Here is a 19,762-nt window from a genome sequence, read left to right on the forward strand (position 1 = left end):
ATGAAACCTAATGATACAATGGCATCAGTGCTAATTAACACAGCAGCAGCTTGTGTCTGTGTGTCACAGGAGAAATGTGTCATGCTACTCTGCTAGATGGTAATTACCCTGTGTCTCATCCTCCATTGCATCAGTGTCACTGTCTCCATTGCATGAGTGTCCTATTAGTGTACGAGTCCATAGGGGTTAGTGAAAAGTGTCACATTCACAGCAATGAAAAACACACACACACACACACACACACACATTATACAGCTCATCAATGCATACTGACATAAAATACATTTAAATCAGCTCAACATATATCACTACACTTCAAGGGCATTGCTTAGATGAATACATACATATATTTAAAATGTTTTACTCACATGATCAGACAGTGGACAAGCTTAGACCATCCAAAGGATATAGGCTACGTTTGGCCCTTTTCCCTGTTGATATGGATTAGATAACGAAAATAATTGGTGACTATTTATGCCTTATTCAGATCATATTTAAGTAATGTGTTGTTGCTTTTATATTACCAGAAATGTCCATGGAATGTTTCAAGAGCGTATGAAGTATCACTGATAGCGTTATTTTTCCCCTATCAAACACTATCTGGGATTGAGGATAACTGAGGCCTTTATTGTTCCCCTATCAGACACTATCTGGGATTGAGGATAACTGAGGCCTTTATTGTTCCCCTATCAGACACTATATGGGATTGAGGATAACTGAGGCCTTTATTGTTCCCCTATCAGACACTATCTGGGATTGAGGATAACTGAGGCCTTTCTTGACTAGAAACATGGAAATGGGTCGGAGGCGCCTGAAGAGCTTACTGACCTAAAGCATAATACCCTATATTAAGTAAAGTGGACACACAGATAATATATTTGTATTGCGATAAACAGAGGGTTTATCATGGCTACGAGGGAGGTGGGTTTGGGCTTAGAAGATTCAAGAGCATTTTGAAAAGAGTCATTATACATTAAGCAAAGTAGCCACTCTTAACTATTATTCCTTGTTAATGCTTTAATAAGTGATAGCTTATCTTGCCGCTCATCACCACTGATTCAGGGGTAAAAAGAGGAAAAAATAAACACAAATCATGTTAAAAGCACCTCTGGGCCTCATCATTTCATCATAGTCCACAGTGCAGCCAGTAGTCTTCTCTGAACCCAGCAGACATACGGACAGACAGACTTTCAATAATACTACTATGGATGAGGATGGAGAAGAGGGTGGAGTTGCTCTGGTAGTTGGCAGGGCTGGAAGAATAGGAGGAACATAAGGCTGGCAGTGGGTGAAGAGGAGGGAGGAGGAGTGGATGAAATAGGAGTATGGCATGAGGTTTGGTCGAGGAGAGATGAGTCGGTGGGGGGGGGGGGGTGCTGTACCATTTGATCAGCGGGTGATGGAGATTACTGATGGAAGAGGGCTTTGACTGAAGGTCACATCAGAAGCCCTGGCATTTTCAGCTGCATTTGTCACAGGGGAGAGAATAAATAAAGTTAAGTGCATCTTGTTTATTATCTCGGCTTTCTCTCATTGTGTACGGAGAAAAGCAGAAAGAGAGATAAAGAGAGGCAGAAGGGATTGCTTCCATTAGATGATTCAGACTCCGCTAAGTAGGATTTGGGTAGTCTCCTGGTATTTATTATTAGAAAAAGAAAGGGGGGAAAAAGTTGGCATTCCCTCATCTGATTCCCTCATTCCTTCATCTGAATTTTTAATTACAGATTTGATTTGATGGAGAAAGAAAACATTATTTTCATTTGATTATTTCCCCCGAATGGCAGTACAGCTTTTTTTCTAGGAAGTATTCCCTCAGGCCAGTATCTGAAGGTGCAGTACAAGTGAGTCTATAGTACTGTATTATGGCCTTATATTTTTGTCTGTCTCTGTGTCTAGCTCCATCCTCCACACTGATAATAGGCTGAAGGGCATCCCACTGTCCCTGCTCCAATATCCCACCAGACTGGCTGGAACACAGTCACCCGTCTGGTGCTGGAGCCGTGTGTGTGTGTGTGTGTGTGTGTGTGTGTGTGTGTGTGTGTGTGTGTGTGTGTGTGTGTGTGTGTGTGTGTGTGCATGCCTTTGAATTGGTGTGCGTTTGTGCATGCATGTGTGTGTGAGGGGGTCATTCTCCTCCCAGGCAGGGCAGAGTGCCCGTGGCCATACGACCTGACTGCCCAGCCTCTAATATCTGATCAAGGACCATCTGCTGTTGGTGCGAGACACACTCTCTCTCTCTCTGCCCCTGTCTCTTTCTGACCTCTCCAAGGAGAGGAAAATTAGACTATCATGACACCATTAGAATATCCCTGGCCACATTAGAAAGGACATGTTACAGGAGGTATTTAGATTACTCCCATTATGCTGCTATTTATTTATTATAGGCTATTTATTTGGAAGATGCTCTCCCCCCCCCCCCCCCCCCCCCCCTGCAGTGCATGCTGGGAGTTTTTGGGAGTTTGAGTGTTTGGTGTGGAGGGCTCTGTCCTAACTAACTTTCTTGATTATTGTCTTGGTATTTTCTTTCAAATGTATTTTCTATGGTGGAGGGTTAATGCACTATTTGTTTTAGCGGTATCCACAGGTTTTTTCAAAGTTAGGGTGGAAGAGGACAGAGTAACTTTCCTGGGGTTTGGAAGGTGTGGTGTGCACCATGTCTTCTCAGTCTAGCGCGGAGGAGATGCTGTCGATACGGCATGGATTCAGGTGTGTTCCTGAGAATGGAGTTAAAGTGGAGGAGGTTTTGCTTACAGTCGGTGAACAGGTAGAAGCTGAACTTATACATTCTGCTTCTAGAATGAACAAAGCTGTGGTTGTGTTCATGAGCAAATTTGGTTGGTAGGCTAATTGCTCGTGGAATATTTATAAGGGGTGTGTTGGTGCCAATTTCACCTCTCTCTACCCCTCTGACAAGAGTGGTAGTTGTAAATTTGGTTCCGTTTATTACGGATGATGAATTCAGAAAATAACTGAGTCGTTTTGGTAAGTTTGCTAGCGTTTTTTTCAGGCAGATGCCGTTAAGCACGTTGTTTTGTTCCGGAGGCAAGCGTTTATGTTTCTGAATAACAATGAGCAACAGCTAAATGTGCATTATGGGGAGGGGCTCTATGCAGGGTTTGCCAGCACAGATAGTCTATTTGTTTTGAGTGTGGGGATTTGGGGCATAAGAGCTTTGTGTGCCCACATAAAGGCCATAGACAAGGTGAGGGCACAAGCACCAGTGGGGGAAATCGAGGTCAACGTGCAGGGGGTAATGAGATGCAGACAGCAGAGGCTTGGCATGGTCATGTCAGGGATGGTGGTGTAGATGAGGCTGGGCCTAGTCATGCAAGAGATTGTGGTGTAGATGAGGCTGGGCCTAGTTAGGCTAGAGATGGTGGGGTAGCTGAGGATAGGACTAGTCATGCTAGACATGGTGGTGTAGCTGAGGCTGGGTCTAGTCAGGTTATGGAGGGTGGTGTAGATGAGGCTGGGTCTAGTCCTGCTATGGATGGTGGTGTAGATGAGGCTGGGTCTAGTCATGCTATGGAGGGTGGTGTAGATGATGCTGGATCTAGTCAGGTTATTATAGTGGATGAGGTGAGTATAGTGGGGAAGTGTAAGAGACTAGGGGGGAGGAAGAGGGTGTCAAGCAGAAAAGGAAAAGGGGTGTGGTCGAAGGCACCATGGAACCTTTGCCTGGTGCTGTGGGAGTGGAGGCCCTGACCAGAGAGGAAGGGCAGGTGGTCAGGATGGGAGATAGTGATGAGGAGGAAAGTGAGTCTGAGGAAGAGGATGAGGAGTTATTTTTTTCAGACTCCTCTTCAATGGGTCCGGTGCTGACAGCCAGAGGGGTCAAAGTACACTTTGAGAGAACTGACAAGGTTCCTGAATGAGACCAAGGGGAAAAAAGTTCATCTTGAGGCTTTTTTTTCTGATCCGAGAAAGTTTGTAAAATCAGTACAACATGCTCTGAAAAATGAGGGGCATGGTGTCCTCTCAACCAGGAAACAATTTAGCTTGAGGAAGTGGGTCACAACAGTGCGTAAAGGTCGACCTTCAGACACTGTTTAGATGTATAGTTTCTTTCTAACACTGGGGCTTTTTGAGCTTTGCTATTGGTCTCTTTCTTTGCTGGCTTTTCTCCCACTTCTTATGGAGACTTCGGGTAGGCTTGCTTAATATAAATGGCGCCAGAGATGCGGGAAAGAGGAGTGTGCTGGGTGATTATGTAAAACAAAAAAAGTACAGGTGTTGTTTCTGCAGGAGACGCATAGTGATGAGTTGAATGATGTCGATTGGGAGCTCTTTGTACCGGGTCTGTCTGTAAAACTTTGCTCCTCGAAGGTGTGTAGGGGTAGGCTGCTTGTTGTAAAAGCAGAAATCAACAACATGGGTTTTGTTTTTATAAATGTGTATGTGCCTAACACAGCGAGAGCGAGTGGGGTTCTATTTGGGTGTCTTAGACAGGAGCTCTCACAGGTAGCGCCTGAGGAGACGCTGGGGGTCGGAGGGGACTGGAACTGTACAATGAAGAGCCTCATTCAGCGTCAGTGGGAGGGTTAAGGGACATCATTAATCCGTTCGACCTAGTGGATGTTTGGAGAACTAAACATCCCAACACAAGACAGTATACATGGGTGAAGGTTTTTTGGGCTAGGGTGAGTGCAGACCGACTTGATCGGTTTTACATTTCCAGAAATCAGAGCAATAGGCTGTTGGGCGCTACCATTCTACCAGTGGGGTTTTCGCATCACCACATAACCATGGCTTGGCTGTCTATTTCACCAGGGCCCCGGCAGGAATCCTACTGGAAGTTTAATGTAAAGCTCTTACAAGATGATACTTTTTGCTCAGGTTTCCAGAACTTTTGGGAAAGGTGGGGGCAGTGAAGAGAGGAGTATGAGTCGCTGAGTCAATGGTGGGATGGGGGGAAAGTCCAAATTTGGCTTTTCTGTCAACAGTATACAGCTCTCTCATCCTCAGAGGCTAGGAGAGTATTGGGGGAACTAGAGCGTAGTATTAGTGAGATGGTGGGGCAAGGCAATGTAGGCCTCCAGGCTAATTTAGCTGAATTACGTAGGGACCTGGGCAGTTTTTTCCAGGTTAAAGCAAAGGGAGCACTTGTAAGAGCTAGGTTATCCATGCTCAAGGAGATGGATGCTCCCAGCTCCTTCTTCTTTGGTTTGGAAAGACAGAACGGTGAAGCCAAGGGTAAGCATTTTCTACGGCTGTCTGATGGGCGGGTGACCTCTGTGGTGGGAGAGATGTGGGAGCAAACTGTGGAGTTTTATACTGAGTTGTATTGGGCAGAAATGTGTGATCCTATTTGTGCTCAGGTCTTGTTCGCAGGACTCCCTAAGCTCTCTCTAGCACAGAGGAATGAAATGGACATTCCTCTGTTGTCCCATGAACTGGCAGAGGCCATAACCCAGATGTCGATGGACTCCCAGTGGAGTTTTATAAAAAATTCTGGGGAATAATTGGATTGGACTTCTTATGTGTGTTGCGTGAATGCGTCGGGGTAGGAGAGTTGCCGATGAGCTGTCATCGGGCGGCTCTGACTCTCCTGCTCAAAAAAGGGGACTTGTGTGAACTTAAGAACTGGAAGCCTGTGGCATTACTCTGTACGGACTACAAGATATTTGCCAAGGTCATCTCTAACCGACTGAAGTCCCATCTGGACTCGATAGTACATAAGGACCAAACTTATTGTGTACCGGAACACTCAATCACGGATAAGTTGTTCTGAGTCAGGAACATGTTGGACTTGTCGAGAGGTTCTAATGTGAACTTTGGACTGGTCTCTTTAGATCAAGAGTGGACCATGTATTTTGATAGAGTGGACCATGAGTATCTGTTTAATGTGATGTTTGGGTTTGGGAAGAGTTTTTTGACCTGTGTGAAGCTGTTGTATGCTGGGGCGTCATGTATGGTCAAGGTGGGAGGGGGGCTCAGTAGGCCAGTCTGGGTGTGACGGGGCATCAGACAAGGATGCCCTCTATCTGGGCAGTTATACACACTAGCCATTAAGCCTTTTTTGGGCCTGCTACACAGGAGACTACAGGGAGTGTGCTGGACAGGCATGGGTGTGGTGACAGGCATAGCAGTGTCAGCATATGCAGATGATGTTTCTGTGATGGTCAGGATATGCAGGCATTAGAGACCAGTCTGAAGGTGTACGACGTAGCTTCCTCAGCTAAGGTAAACTGGAGCAAGATCAAAGCTCTGTTATGTGGGGCATGGGGGGATAGGGCCCCTCCTCTTCTTCTAGGGGGTTTGCAGTAGGGTTGTGGAGGGCTTAAAGTGTTGGGGGTGTACCGGGGCTCAGAGAGGTGGGTCAGGAAGAACTGGGAGGGACTGTCACAGGCAGTGGTGTCAAGACTGGCCAGGTGGAGGTGGCTCCTGTCCCAAGTCTCATATAGAGGGAGGGTGCTGATAATCAACAACCTTGTGGCATCTTCCCTGTGGCATAAACTGGCTGTCCTCAACCCCTCCGCTGGTCTGCTCGCAGACCTGCAACGCAAGCTGGTAGACTTTTTCTGGTCGGGCCATCACTGGCTGAAGGCAGCAGTGTTGTACATGATCGTCCACGAAGGAGGACAGGGCCTGGTGGAACTGGAGAGCAGGATGGCTGCTTTCGGACTGAAGGCGGTGCAGAGACTGCTGTACCATACTGATATTGGCTGCAGGGAGCCAGCATGCGCACTGCTGAGGAGAGCTGGCGGATTAGGGTTGGACCGGCAGCTGTTCCTCATTAAGCTGGAGAGGCTGAGTACAGCAGGTCTCTCAGATTTTTACTCTGCAGTGCTGAGGGCCTGGCAGCTGCTAAGGACCATACGAGAGGGGGTGTGGAGCCTGGGCTATGGGTGTGGGAGGAGCCTATCTTCCACAACCCAGCCATCCCTTTGAGATCGGTTCAGTCGGCCACCCTGCAGATGCAACTGATAGAGGTAAAGCCCTCTACAACCTCTGAGTTAAGGTAAGGAACATTAGGAGCCTAACAGGAGTGAAGGCACATCAGTGGCAGGGGGCATGTGGAGCGTAGAGTATGGTGGGTTTTAGATGGAGGGGGCTTTACAAACCCCCAGTACCAAAGAGGTCAGGGGACCTCCAGTGGAGGGTTCTTCATGGAGCCCTGGCCACTAACAGCTGGTTGGTATGGGTTGAACCGGGAATCGGGCAGTGGTGTCCTTTCTGTATTATGAAAGAAACTGTGATTCATGTGTTTTCTGTGTGCACCAGGTTAATGCCTTTAATGTCTCTGTTGGAATGTCTGTGTGAGAGGTTGGGGGTGGTTTTTACTGTTGGGATGTTTATAATGGGGTACAGGTATCCGATTAAGGAGAAGGCCAAATGTCTTTTGTTGAGTTTTCCGTTTGCTCAGGCGAAGTTGGCTATTTGGCTAACAAGGAGGAACAAAGTCAAAGGTGGGGGGATAACAGACCCTTTACTATTATTTAATGGGATGGTCTCTGCGCGCCTTAGGGTTGAGTTCTGTAGAATGATAAAAAGTGTGGAGATGTTTCAGGAGATATGGTGTGTTGGGGGGCTGTCTGTATAGCTGGGGAAGATGTATTGGATATACGGTTGTGGAAGTGGTAAGGTGTTTTGGTTATTGTGATGGGTGGTGTTTTGTATCGTGTGGTAGAGGGAAAGGTGAGTATGGTACATGTATGCAGTATAGGACATATTTTGTTGTTTTATTTTTAGTGGGGGGTGAGTTTTTAATGAAATTAGAATGTTTCATTAAAGAAAGACAAGTCTCTCTCTCCATCAGCCTACCGTGTCCAACATGTAATGTGGCATCCCGCAGCTCTAAATCTTCACCTCCTAGAACCAGACAACTTGAATTGTGTTGAAGCTATTGGATTTGGTATATTTGTATTACTATTGACTGTGGCCAGTGACACATTGCTATCGATATTTACAGCCTGGGCTGTGGGTGAGAATGGATAGATGTTCAGTGGGCGCACTGCAATTAGTTTGGAATTGGTTTTTATTTCAGTGCACCGGGCGCAGGCTGAATCTCAGGCCCCACACCTAAACGCCACAATTGTCACTGCAGTAAAGTGTATTCAGCTGACAGGGGGAGTGAGTTTGTGTGTGTGTGTGTGTGTGTGTGTGTGTGTGTGTGTGTGTGTGTGTGTGAGAGAGAGAGAGAGTGCATTTTGAGGTACTGTAGTTTCTATATTGTGTACTGTAGTTGCCATATTGTATGATTATTAGCTTCCTGGCTTGCCAAATTTAGTCTTTGCTTTCTCAAGAGGGTTCAATGCCACCTGTGAGAACAGAACAGTTACCTAGTGCGTAAAGCACCTCATTTAGCGTTGCAGCACTTTGTGTTTTCATTCCTCCTCCAAAGTAATAATTAATCCAGCTGAACCTGTGGCGCTAGCAAAATGTTTTCCATTTTCATTAATAGACAAGTCATTAGTACATAATGAGAGAGATTGCTGCTCTCTCCTCTCTACCCTGCGCTGTGCCGTACGTAAAGAGTGGAGCACAGAATACACAGCTGCATAACTTATTGCTAATTACTACGCTACTATGCTTTCTACTCTCCTGTTCTCTTCCTTTCTTAGAAAGAGGGAAGGCAGAGGCTTTTAAAGCATTTCGCTTTTTGAATAATAGATCATTGTAGGTTTTAGGGGGAGAGAGAAAAAAACAAATGTGATACAAAAAAGACATCTGTTACTAACAGCCACTTGCTTCATTTTGTATGTGATGCTTAGAGGCAAATTGGATTGTTCCTTTAGCGTTTCCAAGGGAGACAGTTGGTTATACTTGTATTTTATACATGAGCACTGATGTGTTGCTGCTTTGTTAGACAATAGAGTGGCTATATAAAAAAGTATATTAAAAATAAAAAATTATTAAACAATAAAAGGATGATAATTACAGCACCCCTGCCTCTGCTAACGACAGTACAGCCCGACAGCCATGAACACCTCACTCTCAAACGCACCAGATTACCTCCATTCTCTGTGTGTGCTTTCAAAGAGCAAACACACTGAAAATAGCATCCACTACTCTTGACACACTCCAATCCACCAAAGACTGAGGGAAAATAATGAATGTGGAAGCTGCTGAAGCAGTCTCTACCCGAGGACCATCGACTCTGTGGCGGTGAACTCTCATCAGCGCTGTAATTTAGAGCTTCCTGTAAAAGGTGACATCTTCCTGTTTGCGTGGGCTGCCTGCAGCCTGCTCTCTGTCAGTGGAGAATAACAGCAGTGCTGACCTTTCTCAGCAGACAAGGGGGGAAAGAGCAACATGCATTGGGTGGGATCATGACCCAACATCAGCAGCCTCTCCCTCTTGTCTTAACAAGCACACTAGCTACCGTGCCTAACTCATCCAGAGACACAGAGAGAAGACACACGCTACCTTTGTGAAAATAACTACATGAAATGGAGAATAAAAAGAGAGAGTGGGAAAACACGTGGTCAAATGTCCTGTTATTGTCATAAGAAGCATTGACATGGAGTAGAAATCTGCCTCAGCAAGCATGTACCTGAGCTAATGAATAAACATGTAAAAATAGAAGCAAAAGGTAAAGAGGACCTGTCTTGATACCAACAGTAATTGCCATGAGGCTGGGGGACATACAGTCTGTCTGTTGAAACAATCCTCCCACCATAGTGCATTGACACACCCAGCCAGTGGTCTTTCACCTCAGAGACTAGCTACAACACACAAGGCACATTGGCCTTCATTAGCAAAGATGTGATTAGCATGGATGTGACATCCCAAGATCTCAATCCAGAAGGCTCAGGAATGAACTAGAACCCCTGAGTGAGGCGGTGGGATCTTCCCCCAGCGGAAACCTGGCTAAACAGGCTTATCGTATGGCTTTGTAGGGTCTTATAGGACTAGCCATGGTCATGAGAAGCAACGACACCATCACTCAACCCTATCGGATTCATTCACTTTCAGGTCAGAGGTCAAGTGTGACCGGGGTCATGTGGCTTACTGTGTGTTCATAACTGACAGTAATATTGTATCAACATGGCCAAGTTCACTCAGGTAGAACGAGGGTGATTTAGCAACACAAACCGCAGTGTAGGAATAGATCCTAATTACATTAAGCTTCAATATATCAATGATGCTTAATTATCTGAGGACAGCTGCGTTTCCTTATGTCCGCAGTCCTGTACATGCCCCTGACACACACACACACACACACACACGCTTTGTCTTCCCCAATATGGTTTTCATTTGTCTGGATGAAGTGGTGATTAGCTGTGAAGATTCCTCAGTTCATGATGAGTATAAAATCAAAACCAATTTCTGTCTTTAATTAAAGTTATTCCCAGGGCAACCTCTTATAAGTCCGTAACTTAAAGAGGTCAATAGGAGACAGCTTTCCAATGCACTCTAATTCAATTACACTGTATCAGGATGTATAGGGGGACTCGCACCAACAGCAGATGGTCCTTGATCAGATATTAGAGGCTGGGCAGTCAGGTCGTATGGCCACGGGCACTCTCCCCTGCCTGGGGGGAGAATGACCCCCTCACACACACATGTATGCACAAATGCACACCAATGCAAAGGCACGCACACACACACACACAGTAACGAAATGCTATAAACATACCACCATTAAAAAGCAGCACTTTTCAATAGTCAGGGCTGCAAAGGAGAAACTTGCCCTTGTTTCAGTGTGGTAGCAACTAGCAGCACTATATTATAATCAAAACACATGGAACTGGTTGCACCAGCTGCATCTCACGTTTCCCCACTATCAACAGCATGGGGCTGGGCTGCTTCAGATAGAACCAGCTGCATCTCATGTTTCCCCACTATCAACAGCATGGGGCTGGGCTGCTTCAGATAGAACCAGCTGCATCTCACGTTTCCCCACTATCAACAGCATGGGGCTGGGCTGCTTCAGATAGAACCAGCTGCATCTCACGTTTCCCCACTATCAACAGCATGGGGATGGGCTGCTTCAGATAGAACCTGCTGCATCTCACGTTTCCCCACTATCAACAGCATGGGGCTGGGCTGCTTCAGATAGAACCAGCTGCATCTCACGTTTCCCCACTATCAACAGCATGGGGCTGGGCTGCTTCAGATAGAACCAGCTGCATTGACCACACGCTGTCCTCTGGACACACACACATGCATCAACAAACACATGCATGCACATACACACACACACACACACACACAGACACACAGAGACAAACACCAACACACTTCCAGCTGCACGCTAGCTGCTGCTGCCCAGCTGTGTGCTCCTGCTGTGTGTATCGTGTGAAGCCCCAGGAAGACCCAGCTGCCCTCTCATTAAGTGCTTCTGGGAGTCAAAGACAGGAGAGGGGAATGGAGGGAGCAGAAAGGAGGGGAGTGGGCACAAGGGTAGAAAGAGAAGAGGGGAGCTAGAGAGAAGGGAGCAAGGGGACATGAGAAGGAAAAGAGGGAAGAGGAGAATTCAGAGAGGAGAAGAAAGATAAATTACCCAGAGAGGGGATGACAGGGAGAAAAGAGATGCAGGGAAGACGAGAGAGGGCGACGAGTAGGAGGGAGAGAAAGAGATTCACACCCTCAGCAGTGAAAGGCTATTTTGAGTCTTCTGTCCCCTTTGGTGATGTATGCCCATAAAATGATGTCTGCAGGGCGCTCTCACTCTCATAACAAGGAGAGATAGAACTTCTCACTTCTGGACAGTCTGACTCTTTTACACTCCTCCAGCAACCCTTGAAAACACAACAACCCAGCGCTCCAATGCGGCTGACTGGTGTTAGTCCTGGGAGAGATTCGTTCTCAGGTGTGTCCACAGTCTTATTTTTCTCTCACTGCTTCAATTTGATACATTCCAGCTACATCTCCATATTGCATTCCAGAGAGAGAGAGAGAGAGTGTGCTTCTCTTGAAAGGGGTTTGAAACATTATTATTCAGACTTCATGGTTTTGCTCTATGAGTTTCGGAATGACTCAGAGAAGAGATATTTGTGAGGCCACTTTTACTACACTTGAATCTAATCTCACATTCATGAACAATAACCATTTCAACAATAGCCTTGAGTAAACCTACTGCAGGCAGTAAGGCAAGCCGATATAGGCCATGACTAAGTTGCAATCCTAGCTGACAATGAATATTACTCAATTATGTTATTTATTTTAATTATTTTGTAGTTGTTCATAAGTAATATGCTCATTAAAATGCATAGATTTCTAGATGCATATAAATCCCTAGATCTGAATGGCTGATCAGTGTTCTAAATGTCAACACAAGTGTTCCTGTCAATGCCTGATTAGCTTTTTAGGTCAAGCACAATGTTAGACCATCATCCTGTGTCGTATATCTTGCCATTATAGTACCCAAAAGACAAGAAACAAAACATTGAACCTTCATAAACGTTCATACTATTTCTGTGTCTATCCTCTCTGAGAAAAAAGGAGAACGAAAGACAAACAGGGAAAGGGGAAAAAAGATATTGAGAATTACAACTTAGTCCTTTGTTTCACCACTGCCTTTGGTGTCCCCATGCATGCAATCCATATCAGGCCTGGCATTACCTGAGCTTGCATAAACCTGCTGCAGAGTAGGATAGACTGGGATCACTGTATTGACGAATAGCCTTATTTGCATAATACCCTTCCACAGGAGGCTAGTAGTAGGCGTCAAAATGCCACTCACATATTCACTGGAATTTAGCCTCCAAATCAATTTAAGCCACCGGCGACACAGGCAAGAAACCAGCCAATCGATGGTCTGAGGGGAAAAAGAGCTTTACCTTTCAAATAGCCTAATATCAATCTGTATACAGGATGCCATCAAAGGGCTTTATTATGCAACGTATTGACGTGTGTTAAGAAGGAAAAAGTGTTTGTCATCTATCATTGTCAGCTGCTGCTGGTAAAGCAAACTATCATTACAGCACTATTTCTTTCGTCAGGAAGCTTCGGAAGTCGGAAGTTCATATACACCTTAGCCAAATACATTTAACTTCAGTTTTTCACAATTCCTGACATTTAAAAATTCCCCGTCTTAGGTCAGTTAGGATCACCACTTTATTTTAAGAATGTGAAATGTCAAACTAATAGGAGAGCGAATTATTTATTTCATCACATTCCCAGTGGGTCAGAAGTTTACATACACTCAATTAGTATTTGGTAGCATTGCCTTTAAATTGTATAACTTGGGTCAAATGTTTTGGGTAGCCTTCCACAAGCTTCCCACAATAAGTTGGGTGAATTTTGGCCCATTCCTCCTGACAGAGCTGATGTAACTGAGTCAGGTTTGTAGACCTCCTTGCTCACATACACTTTTTCAGTTCTGCCCACAAATTTTATATGAGATTGAGGTCAGGGCTTTGTGATGGCCACTCCAATACCTTGACTTTGTTGTCCTTAAGCCATTTTGCCACAACTTTGGAAGTATGCTTGGGGTCATTGTCCATTTGGAAGACCCATTTGCGACCAAGCTATAACTTCCTGACTGATGTCTTGAGATGTTGCTTCAATATATCCACATAATTTTCCTACCTCATGATGCCATCTATTTTGTGAAGTGCACTAGTCCTGTTCTGTCCTGTTCTGGGATTGATTTGCACCTTTTGCATTAAAGTATGTTCATCTTTAGGAGATAGAACGCGTCTCCTTCCTGAGCGGTATGACGGATGCGTGGTCCCATGGTGTTTATACTTGCGTACTATTGTTTGTACAGATGAACATGGTACATGGGCATGGTACCTTCAGGAGTTTGGAAATTGCTCCCAAGGATGCACCAGACTTGTGGAGGTCTACAATATTCTTTCTGACGTCTTGGCGGGTTTCTTTTGATTTTCCCATGATGTCAAGCAAAGAGGCACTGTGTTTGAAGGTAGGCCTTGAAATACATCCACAGGTACACCTCCAATTGACTCAAATTATGTCAATTAGCCTATCTGAAGCTTCTAAAGCCATGACATCATTTTCTGGAATTTTCCAAGCTGTTTAAAGGCACAGTCAACTTAGTGTATGTAAACTTCTGACCCACTGCAATTGTGATACAGTGAATTATAAGTGAAATAATGTCACGTTCTGACCTTTATTTCCTTTGTTTTGTCATTATTTAGTATGGTCAGGGCGTGAGTTGGTTATTCACGTTACGATTATTGTTTTTGTATTTTAGTGTTCAGTTTATCTTTAAAATTAAACATCATGAATACTTACCACGCCGCATCTTGGTCCGATCCATATTACACCTCCTCTTGGGACAAAGAGGAGGAAAACCATTTAAAATAATCTGTCTGTAAACAATTGTTGGAAAAAGTACTTGTGTCATGCACAAAGTAGATGTCCTAACCGACTTGCCAAAACTATAGTTCAAGAAATTGGTGGAGTGGTTGAAAAACAAGTTTTAATGACTTTAACCTGTGTGTCTGTAAACTTCCGACTTCAACTGTATATATATATATATATTATATATATATATATTTATATATATTTATATATACAGTATATATATACGCTACGTTAAAAAGTTTGGGGTTACTTAGACATTTCTTTGTTTTCCATGAAAATATACATCAGTTGGAAAATGAATAGGAAAAATAGTCACGACGTTGACAAGGTTATAAATAATGATTTTTATTGAAATAATAATTGTGTCCTTCAAACTTTGCTTTCATCAAATAATCCTCCATTTGCGGCAATCACAGCCTTGCAGACCTTTGGCGTTCTAGTCGTCATTTTGTTGAGGTAATCTGAAATGATTTCACCCCATGCTTCCTGAAGCACCTTCCACAAGTTGGATTTGCTTGATGGGCACTTCTTACATACCATACGGTCAAGCTGCTCCCACAACAGCTCAATAGGGTTGAGATCCGGTGACTGTGCTGGCCACTCCATTGTAGACAGAATACCAGCTAACTGCTTCTTCCATAAATAGTTCTTGCATAGTTTGGAGCTGTGCTATTGGTCATTGTTCTGCTGTAGGAGGAAATTGGCTCTAATTAAGTGCAGTCCACAGGGTATGGCATATTGTTGCAAAATGGAGTGATAGCCTTCCTTCTTCAAGATCCCTTTTACCCTGTTCAAATCTCCCACATTACCACCACCAAAGCACCGCCAGACCATCACATTACCACCACCAAAGCACCGCCAGACCATCACATTACCACCACCAAAGCACCGCCAGACCATCACATTACCACCACCAAAGCACCGCCAGACCATCACATTGCCACCACCAAAGCACCGCCAGACCATCACATTACCACCACCAAAGCACCGCCAGACCATCACATTGCCACCACCAAAGCACCGCCAGACCATCACATTGCCACCACCAAAGCACCGCCAGACCATCACATTGCCACCACCAAAGCACCGCCAGACCATCACATTACCACCACCAAAGCACCGCCAGACCGTCACATTACCACCACCAAAGCACCGCCAGACCATCACATTACCACCACCAAAGCACCGCCAGACCATCACATTACCACCACCAAAGCACCGCCAGACCATCACATTGCCTCCACCAAAGCACCGCCAGACCATCACATTGCCTCCACCAAAGCACCGCCAGACCATCACATTAACACCACCAAAGCACCGCCAGACCATCACATTGCCACCACCAAAGCACCGCCAGACCATCACATTACCACCACCAAAGCACCACCAGACCATCACATTACCACCACCAAAGCACCGCCAGACCATCACATTGCCTCCACCAAAGCACCGCCAGACCATCACATTACCACCACCAAAGCACCGCCAGACCATCACATTGCCTCCACCAAAGCACCGCCAGACCATCACATTGCCTCCACCAAAGCACCGCCAGACCATCACATTGCCTCCACCAAAGCACCGCCAGACCATCACATTGCCACCACCAAAGCACCGCCAGACCATCACATTGCCTCCACCAAAGCACCGCCAGACCATCACATTACCACCACCAAAGCACCGCCAGACCATCACATTGCCACCACCAAAGCACCGCCAGACCATCACATTACCACCACCAAAGCACCGCCAGACCATCACATTGCCACCACCAAAGCACTGTGTCAAGCACGCCTCCAGTATATTTTCATTTTTTCTGTCTGCGTCTCAAGATTGTTCTTCTTTGTGATGCGAACACCTCAAACTTAGATTTGTCTGTCTATAACACTTTTTTGCAATCTTCCTCTGTCCAGTGTCTGTGTTCTTTGGCCCGTCTTAATCTGCTAATTTTATTGGCCAGTCTGATATATGGCTGTTTTTGCAACTATGCCTAGAAGGCCAGCATCCCGGAGTCACCTCTTCACTGTTGACTCCTCTTTCTATTCTGGTTAGAGCCAGTTTGCGCTGTTCTGTGAAGAGAGTAGTACACAGCGTTGTTCGATATTTTCAGTTTCTTGGCAATTTCTCGCATGGAATAACCTTCATTTCTCAGAAAAAGAATAGACTGACGAGTTTCAGAAGAAAGTATTTTGTTTATGGCCATTTTGATCCTATAATCGAACCCACAAATGCTGATGCTCCAGATACTCAACTAGTCTAAAGAAGGCCAGTTTTATTGCTTCTTAAATCAGCACAACAGTTTTTAGCTGTGCTAACATAATTGCAAAAGGGTTTTCTAATGATCAATTAGAAACTTGGATTAGCTAACACAACATGCCATTGGAACACAGGAGTGATGGTTGCTGATAATGGGCCTATGTACACCTATGTAGATATTCCATAAAAAAATCTGCCATTTCCAGCTACAATAGCCATTTAAAACATTAACAATGTCTACACTGTATTTTGTATCAATTTGCTGTTATTTTAATGGACAAAAAATGTGCTTTTTTTTCAAAAACAAGGACATTTCTAAGTGACTACAAACTTTTGAATTGCACTCAAGGCCATAAGCAAACAGGAAAACGCTAATGTTAAATGTGCAACTAGAGGAAGTAAAAACTCTAGACCACCTTTACTCCACACAGACACGCGTACAAAGCTCACCCTCCATTTGGCAAATCTGACCATAATTCTATCCTCCTAATTTCTGCTTACAAGCAAACACTAAAACAGGTTAGCACCAGTGACTTGGTCAGAAGTGGTCAGATGACGCAGATGCTAAGCTACAGGACTGTTTTGCTAGCACAGACTGGAATTTGTTCCGGGATTCTTCTGATGGCATTGAAGAGTACACCACATCAGTCACTGGCTTCAACAATAAATGCTTCTATGATGTTGTCCCCACAGTGATGTACATACCTCAACCAGAAGCCATGGATTACAGGTAACATCTGCAGTGAGCTAAAGGGTAGAGCTGCCGCTTTCAAGGAGGCGGACTCTAACCCGGACGCTTATAAGAAATCCCCTCAGACGAACAATGAAACGGGCAGGGTGTCAATACTGGACTAAGATTGAATCGCACTACATCGCTCCGACGCTTGTCGGATGTGTCAGGGCTTGTTAGCTATAACAGACTACGAAGGAAAACACAGCCGTGAGCTGCCAAGTGACATGAGTGACATGAAAAGCTAAATTACTTCTATGCTCGCTTCGAGGCAAGCAACACTGAAGCATGCATGAGAGCATCAGCTGTTCTGGACGACTGTGTGACTACTATCTCCATAGCCAATGTGAGTAAGACCTTTTAACAGGTCAACATTCACAAGGCCGCAGGGCCAGACGGATTACCAGGATGTGTACTCCGAGCATGCGCTGACCAACTGGCAGTGTCTTCACTGACATTTTCAACCTCTTCCTGTCCGAGTCTGTAATACCAACATGTTTCAAGCAGACCACCAGACCACCACATCTGTATCCATGAAGTGCTTAAAAAGGCTGGTCATGGCTCACATCAACACCATTATCCCAGAAACTCTAGACCCACTCCAAATTGCATACCGCCCCAACAGATCCACAGATGACGCAATCTCTATTGCACTCCACACTGCACTTTCCCACCTGGACAAATGGAACACCTACCTGAGAATGCTATTCATTGACTACAGCTCAGCGTTCAACACCATAGTGCCCTCAAAGCTCATCAATAAGCTAAGGACCATGGGACTAAACATCTCCTTCTGCAACTGGATCCTGGGCTTCCTGATGGGCCACTCCCAGGTGGTAAGGGTTTGTAACAACACATCGGCCACGCTGATCCTCAACACGGGGTCCCTCAGGGGTGCATGTTCAGTCCCCTCCTGTACTCGCTGTTCACCCACGACGGCATGGCCAGGCACAACTCCAACATCATCATTAAGTTTGCCGATTCACAACAGCGGTATGCTTGATCATCAACAAGACAGCCTATGGGTGGTGGTCAGTGACCTGGTCGTGTGGTGCCAGGATAACAACCTCTCCCTCAACGTTATCAAGACAAAGGAGATGATTGTGGACTAGAGGAAAAGGAGGACCGTGCACATCCCCATTCTCATTAACAGGGCTGTGGTGGAGCAAGTTGAGAGCTTCAAGTTCCTTGGTGTCCACATCACCAACAGACTATCATGGTTCAAACACACCAAGACAGTCGTGAAAAGGGCACGACAAAGCCTATTCCCCCTCAGGAGACTGAAAAGATTTGGCATGGGTCCTCGTATCATCAAAAGGTTCTACAGCTACACCATCAATGGCTGGTATGGCAACTGCTCGGCCTTTGACCGCAAGGCACTACAGAGGGTAGTGTGTACAGCCCAGTACATCACTGGGGCCAAGATTCCTACCATCCAGGACGTCTATACTAGGCCTTGTCAGAGGAAGGCCCTAAAATATTGTCAAAGACTCCTGCGACCCTAGTCATAGACTGTTCTCTCTGCTACCGTGCGGTACCGGAGCACCAAGTCTAGGTCCAAAAGGCTTCTATACAGCTTCTACCCCCAAGCCATAATTCTCCTGAACAGCTAGTCAAATGGCTACCCAGACTATTTGCATTGTGTGTGTGTGTGTGTGTCCCACCCCTCTTTTACACTGCTGCTACTCCCTGGTTATTATCTATGATTTATTATCTATGAGCAGTCACTTTAAACTTACATTTACATATTACCTCAATTACCTGGACTAACCTGTGCCCCTGCACATTGACTCTGTATCGGTACCCCCTGTTTATAGCGCCTCTACTGTTATTTTACTGCTGCTCTTTAACTATTTGTTATTTTTATTTAATAACAGTTATTTTTCTTAAAACTGCGTTGTTGGTTAAGGGCTTGTAAGCATTGCACTGTAAGGTCTACAACTGTATTCAGCGCATGTGACAAATACAATTTTATTTGATCTATTTTTCTCTCCTTCTCATCTCTCTCTCTGTGGGAATGGTAGATAAGGCCTGGGAAGGTTGGGAGACAGACAGGCATGTAGACAGCCCCCTGATAAAGTGTGCTTGCCAGAACCTCTCTATCTGGCATGCTCTCTCCCTCTCTTTTAGTTGTAATTGAAGGTGGTTGAATTTACTCTGTTGGCCTGCGTCAACAGAGTCTCATGTTCAATTATTGAGCATGGCAAAATTTGTTTGAAAGGTTAGGACTCTTTCCCATGTTTTCCCATATCCCTTTCATTGAAGGATTGGCTAGATATAACAAGCTTCAGATAGAAGTCTTACTGTTTCATTCTAGATGTGTAGACCTTTTATCAACTGCACTCATGGCTACACGGTTTCTCCAATGGAGACGGCAGAGTTGGCATGAAAGGATGTGGTATGGCACCAGAACATGCCAACACCAACTGTACCAGTTTGCAGAGGATTTTCTCTCCAGCGAGGGCCATCCCACTGCTGTGAAGCTACAGTAACAGACAGTCAGACCCATGTAATAACCAGCTGGGAAATATTGGCCCAAATCCTCCTGAACACCTC

At 45.2% G+C, this 19,762-nt stretch overlaps 1 protein-coding gene across 3 annotated transcripts in view; it reads left to right on the forward strand.

The window, feature by feature from the left end:
- Window positions 1-19,762, forward strand: part of LOC110492389 (cadherin-4) — a 571,662-nt gene that overhangs the window by 211,938 nt on the left and 339,962 nt on the right. The gene's annotated exons all lie outside the window — the stretch shown is intronic.

This window comes from Oncorhynchus mykiss, chromosome 16 (genome assembly GCF_057628025.1).
Source record: "Oncorhynchus mykiss isolate SJ-2025 chromosome 16, ASM5762802v1, whole genome shotgun sequence".
In the NCBI taxonomy this organism is placed as follows: domain Eukaryota; kingdom Metazoa; phylum Chordata; class Actinopteri; order Salmoniformes; family Salmonidae; genus Oncorhynchus; species Oncorhynchus mykiss.